The following is a 6,863-nucleotide window of genomic DNA, read 5'->3' as shown; positions in this document are numbered from 1 at the left end:
GAGAAGAAATAATATACAAGCATGACTTAACTTGCACTCTTTTATGTAATTACAAGAGCAACTATCTGGCCTAGTAGGAAGTGTTGGTGGGTCAAATTGGTGTTACGTTATGGAAATAATTTACCCAAAACCATGGAGATACATAAGAACGAAATGAATTCGGTCATGTGCAACAAATAAAATATAGTTGATTATGTATGTAAGTTAACACAATAGCCTCTCAAGAGAGAGAATTCATGCCTTAAATCTGTATGTAGTTTCAAAATCTCCATGGAAGTTATAAATAGTTAGAGTAAGCCAACACACAATATAATGATATATTGGATCAACCATCATTTCCATGCAAGAAATGAGTCTGAAGCAAACTATTATTGGGCTAAGGTTTAATTTCTTTCCAAGATTGGTCCTGTATGTTATGGTTCTGACCTTTGAAATTGCATTTCCAAAATATACGAATACAGGTAGAAAATACATCACGAAACGATATGCACGAAAAATGGCAAATTGATTGCTTCACTAGTTCAAGTAAGGGAAGTGCAATACCTTTAAGATTAACGAACCCAATAGTTGTCGTTCAAGATTGCGATGGAAATCGATGGCAAGATTTTGTGGATACCAACACGCTAGTTCATACAGATCCCTAAACAATAGCCCTTCCTCCAAGCATGTCCCAAATCACATAACTTCAAATAAATGGCTTCACAACTAGATGTAGGGTAGCATAAATAAATCCTCAAGATATTTGATACTCTAATTGCAGAAACCCTAACACGCGAAACTTAAAGGTTGAAAATTACCTCAAAATTTGTCATGGTTTCCACGAGAGAGATGATGGTGGTGGCCTTGGGAGGGAACGGCAAGACTAGAGACGCCCAAAGAAGAACACAAAAATGCAGCAATATACGCAGTGTTCCTTTTGGGAATGGGAAATGGAGAACGAGAACTTCAATGAGAATCCATTGTGACCTTGACTGGTGGGGATTATGAAGGGGAAAGAGTGAGGCATGAAAGGAAATATCATGATCTTTCTGTTATGAACCCACTAGGTAGAACTCACCCTTGAAAACTAGCTTACAAGGGAAGGGTGCCTAGGAGCTTATAAACCATCAACTAATCCCATACTTAGTCAATGTGGGATCGTAACAACCACCACGCTCCGCAACCGACGTCCACGGCGGTCCCGGCGCTCACACGGGCTGGCTGTGCGCTAGGTCTTTTCCTAGCTCCGGGCGAACACTGCCATGCCGGCATCACCCCCCGTGCCGCACGATTGCAACCGTCGCAACATGGCCTTAGATGTGGGGTGGCTCTGATACCATTTGTTATGAACCCACTAGGTAGAACTCACCCTTGAAAACTAGCTTACAAGGGAAGGGTGCCTAGGAGCTTATAAACCATCAACTAATCTCATACTTAGTCAATGTGGGATCGTAACACTTTCACGTCGGTTTGTTTTAAAATCATCGCAACAAAAACTATTAGCGACGTTATTCGATCGATGCATTGCTGGGCTTCTTTTGCAATGCACAAATTCACCTCAAAAAGATTAAACCCGCTGCAATAGAACGAAACACCATTCACTGGCACCCATATTCCAAAATTGAGCGTTAATTCAGTGTTGCTTGCTTTTTCTATAAATTTTAATTGCGGTAATAGAAAAAACCCCGGTAAAAGCCAAATTCCTTGTAGTGAGTTGACCCATGATAAAATAGTAAATATAAATAAAAGACTTCTAGAAGACAAGAAGGAAGAACATAAGAAGTAACATTAGCAAATCATATATAAAACCAGACATTATCCACCCTTCTTTTATTGCAATCATGGGAAAAGGACAACCCACGCGACCCATTACCTATCAAGCAGAATGGACGCCAGCACACTACTTGGATGCCTTCATACAGATTTAAACATTGGGACTCCTACAGCTTTGAAGCTGCACCCTTGTCCAAAAACCAAGTTAACTCCCCTTCGAGTGAAAGCTCTTGGACAGGAAGTTTATTGGAATTTTGGCCCTCTCCCAATGCTGTTTGCACTGCTCCAACTATACCAACACTCGCCACCACAAGGTAATTATCTCTGGCGGTGATTTTGGTGAGTCCTTAATAAAGGTGACCCACTTTTCATTTTCTTTAACGAGAGGATGCCTTGGGAATAAAGCGACGTGTCCATCTGGGCCCATGCCCAGTAGCATGAGATCAAACTTTGGAAACCCGCTAGCTGCTGATAGATCTATCACACTTAAATTGACCAAATGTTTGAGATAGGTCTCATAATCATCAGCTGCACCCTCGGCTGACAGCACATCATTGATTGCATAGACATTACCAGGGAGAATTGGAATCTGTCAAGAAAAAGTTTAACAGGCTTAATCGCATCACAAGTGGAATAGCCATGGACAAAAGAATGAAAATTCATGATAAGTGAATTAAAGAATGTAAGACTGCCTCTTAAGTACATATGACCCAAACTAAGCTTTTCACATTTCTAAAAAAAACAACGATCTTGAATTAGAAATGTATAAATTCATCAAAAAGGTGTAAAACATCACTTGCCATTCAAAAACACAGTTTGTTTTTCATCACCAAAACTAATCATGATTAAACTCAATAGTGTAATATCCCAGATTGAGTATAATAAGATGGTGAACGGGATCCCATGGCAATTGGAAAAGAGAAGTTCTTGCCCTTTATAAAAAAATGTCAACGGGCTTTAATTGTAATATTGACTTTGTTCTTGATCACCCGTTGCCAATAAAAAAAAATATTGACTAGTCCTTTTGGGGCATGAGCCTAGATGTGGCTTGGGCCTTTCTTGAGTCATACATGGCACAGCTAGACGAAGATGACTGGGATTTATAGTAAATTGTAATACTCTGGATACCATATAGGAAATGAAGGTAGTGAATGATCCCACATTATTTGGGAGAGAGAAGTCCAAGCCCTTTGTAATGCCAGGGGTGCTCCAATTGTAGCCTTGATTAGCCCTTTTGAAGTGTAGGCCCCGATATGACTTGGACCTTCATTTCAGATCATTCCTAATGGTATCAAAATCAATCCTAACCAGAAAAGTGGGGCTTAAACTATGCCACTAATGATGGATTTAGCCTAAAAAGGATGTTAGGAATTTAAGAGTGGAGATTATGATATCCCGGATTGTGTATAGGAAGGTAATCAATGAGACCTATATACTTGGAAAGAAGAAGTTCAAGCCCTTTATAACCATTTATATATATATATATATATATATATATATATATATAAGTATCCCTTTATAACAATTCTAGGGGGCTCCAATTATAACCTTGCCTAATTTTCGTAAAATGGGACGAAATGTGACTAGGGCCTTCATGGGTCATTGCAAGAATCATAACAAAAACTATGCTCTCATAATTTTGTTTGCTTCTCTAACCATTTGAACCTCATGTTCTCTTTTGACCTTACAATTGTCCTTGCAATTCTTTCAAAAAGTGAAGCACCCATTAGGATAGATAGATCACACTTCTATAAGCTCCAAATCAGTGAGATAATTCTCAAATACACTTGAGTAACATTCAAAGAGCATTAAGGTGTAACAAATAACAGTAGAACCAGTATATGAAATTCCTATGGCAAGTTTTAGTAAAAATGAAAACAAGAAATATTCAATAATCATACCTTAGAAAGAAACCCATAGTAAGCAAGCTTATAGTTGTTGTCTTCATGATCCTTTGGCACTACTCTTTCATCTACCCAAAAGACATGCCATTTCGACCATTCAATCCTATCAATATATGGAGGTTCCAGTAATTTCCTGGAATCCGAATGTCAAGTAATTACCATAGCTATCTTTCATATCATCAAGAAGCCGTACGATTGATCGTTAACCCTGCATTGGGAAAGGAGATATCCTTTTGATTGTAAACTGAACACTTCAATAGAATCGAACATCAGAAACTCACATTAACCAAGTAAAACCTTTAGACAAAACTCGGAATTTGGAAACTCTTGCATCAGTTTCGTTTGTTTCATAATAATAAATAAACCCATAATTAAGTTTTCTATATTCTCTTCGTTTCTCTTCTCTCTTAACCAGCAAACAAATTATTTAAAGTGTAAGCAAAATTAAAAGCAGATTGTCCACGATCAAGCACGGATAGAAATAGATAATTTTAGTTATAAATCTAAATTTCCATGTTCTTTTCATTTTCTTAAACAGTTTCACATCAACCAAAGAGGTCATCGGGGTATTACCAAAAAAAGGGCACGGGGATCCATCTATGGGCTAAGCATCTCCTACAATCGATATCTCAGCTATGCGACTAATCCCCAGAAGCTCGGCAATGACATCCGTTGAGACCTCGAACTGAACATCATGTACTATCACGATGTGAGAGGATGCATCATGAGGCATGGAGCACATCCCCAAATAAAACTTCCAAACCAACCATTAAGGGGTGTATACTACTCCTCAATGTGTAGATACTCATCCAGTCTCTCGTTATGAACACATCTTGAACGCTCTTTTGCTCCCATATGAGTTCGTGGAAGTTGTTGATCATGAGTTCTCTTTCGGACATCACTGTTCAAACCCCAATTCGAGACATGTTCTGGCTTGTTCCTTCCCTCCCTATTTTCCTAGTCATCAGAAAATGAGACATATCCTAAAATATCTCGTTCGAACGTTAATCTTATACATGCGAACGTTTTGGTTTTACGTTCACACATTAATTTTCTCTAGAATAAGCATTTCAACGTAAGATGAAAAACGTTCAAATGTAATGGCTAAAACACACATTCGAACGTACAAAACAAATACATTTGCACGTGGCCTCAAGCTCTTGAACGTATTTCATAATACGTTCGAACCTACATTACTATTGATAATATACTAAAGTTGCAAATAAGATCACTAAAATATTATTTACACAAAAAGAAAGAAAATCACTCAAATATCGTTACCAAATTTTTATGGCCTAATAAATTCTCAATATATTATTTTTGATAAGTACATAATACAATACTAAATTATTAATACTAATATACATTAGTATATAATTTATATTAATTACAAGTTTCATTTTATGGCCTAATACTAATAGTCTAATACTATATTACTATTAGTAATTTACTTTAAGGCCCTATTTGGATTGATAAACCATTTCAACTCATTTCATCTCATCATTATAACTTTTTCAAAATTTCACACAAAATACAATAAACATTTCAACTTTTTTAAATCTCAAAACAATCATAATATTAAAAAATAATATTTTATTCAATTTTTAATTTTCATCTAAAATAATCTCATCTCATCATCCAAACCGGCCTAGTCCATAAATAAATTACTATATAAATCACTATTCTAAATAATTACATATGAAATAATGATATAGTAATACTAATACTATTAGTAATTTAGTATTAGTATATTAATACTATCACTATAGTCTATCAATAATATAGTTATAATAAATTAAACTCACTATAAAAAATACTAATATATAGTTATTCTAATCATTATATCTAATAATCTAATATATATACTAATACTAATAGTCTAATAAGACCTTTTGAGCTGGTTATTAATGAGACCGAACATGAGATATAAGCTTTCCAAGTATCCCAAAACTCAACTCAACATGGACACAAGTATGAAAGAACATACATAGTATCCGTGTGACATGTACATGCCATGTATAAGGATATGCCAAGGATACATAGCAATGATAGTGCTGCATCCACATTCACCAAACACTACTCTTAAACTAACCACACACTTGCATGAAGAGAAAACCTGGTTTGGGTACCAGTAAAACAAAATTCGCAATTAGCCACTCAAAACAGTTAACAAGCGCATGAATCCAACAACTAAGCAATGAGTAGACAATTCCCAAAAGAAAAATTGATTAAATAAAAGTTACAATTACAACTCGTCTGTTTGGTAATAAACATGAGATTTTTCATAGCTAGCTTCCTGCAGCATGAGAAACCCAAAACCCATAAACCAAAACTCAGTATCCAAGTAATACTGAAATAATTAAGAATCAAATTGTACATATCAAGCTAATCCACTCAAGGAAATTAATAAGTGAATAGAAAAATAACGTAAAAAGAAAAAAATAGTCCGCATCCTTCTATCTTTAACACTGGCATAGATCCAAACCTAAGCTTCACAACTATTACTAGCAATTAATTAACAACCTTCCGATGAAAAACAAAACAAGCCAATATCACTTCCATTGAATACACGCCCCGCCAAATTGCTAAGGGGAAGTAGCGCACTTCTACTTTCTCTAATTAACCACACCAACTTGAAACCTATTTACAATACATGGTTAATCAAGTGCAGACCTTAAACCCTAGCTGAATTTTTCACAAGCCCGAGAGTAAACAAATGAAGTAGGAGAGAATGAGAAAATCAAAGCGAACGGAAATTATATTAATTAATATTAATATTTGCTCAGTGATTAACTATTGTACATGAGCGAATTGGATAACATAACACTTGTAAATAAAGGATTAGGGTAAAAGATTGGGGGTTGCAGATCAAATTCATGAATGAAAACGAAAAAGAAAATGAATGAAAATTTAGATGTCAAAGAAGAAAAGTAAAGATAAACCCTAAAGAGCACTTGAGAAACACAGAACCATAGAAATGTACGACGAGATTAGTGAGACTGAGCTCATTGATAAAAAAAAAAAAACGTAGGCTTCTCTGTGTGTACGTGTGTATTTGTGTATATATACACACACAAGGATCGTTGCTACTTTTGCAGGACCTCTGAAGTTACCGAACTCTCCCTCGCTTTTTATGGAGATGAAAAAAGGTTGCTACAAGTGACGACTACGTCCCTCGACTGGATTTTTTCCCCTCTTTAACCTAGG

The 6,863-nt window shown here is 35.9% G+C and overlaps 1 pseudogene; it reads right to left on the bottom strand.

Annotated features, from left to right (window-relative positions):
• Positions 1-1,745: 1,745 nt before the first annotated feature.
• Positions 1,746-4,389, bottom strand: LOC108998131 (annotated as a pseudogene).
• Between the last annotated feature and the right edge of the window lie 2,474 nt (positions 4,390-6,863).

Source organism: Juglans regia, chromosome 16 (assembly GCF_001411555.2).
Source record: "Juglans regia cultivar Chandler chromosome 16, Walnut 2.0, whole genome shotgun sequence".
NCBI classification, from domain to species: domain Eukaryota; kingdom Viridiplantae; phylum Streptophyta; class Magnoliopsida; order Fagales; family Juglandaceae; genus Juglans; species Juglans regia.
This window is presented reverse-complemented; position numbering and strand designations above follow the sequence as displayed.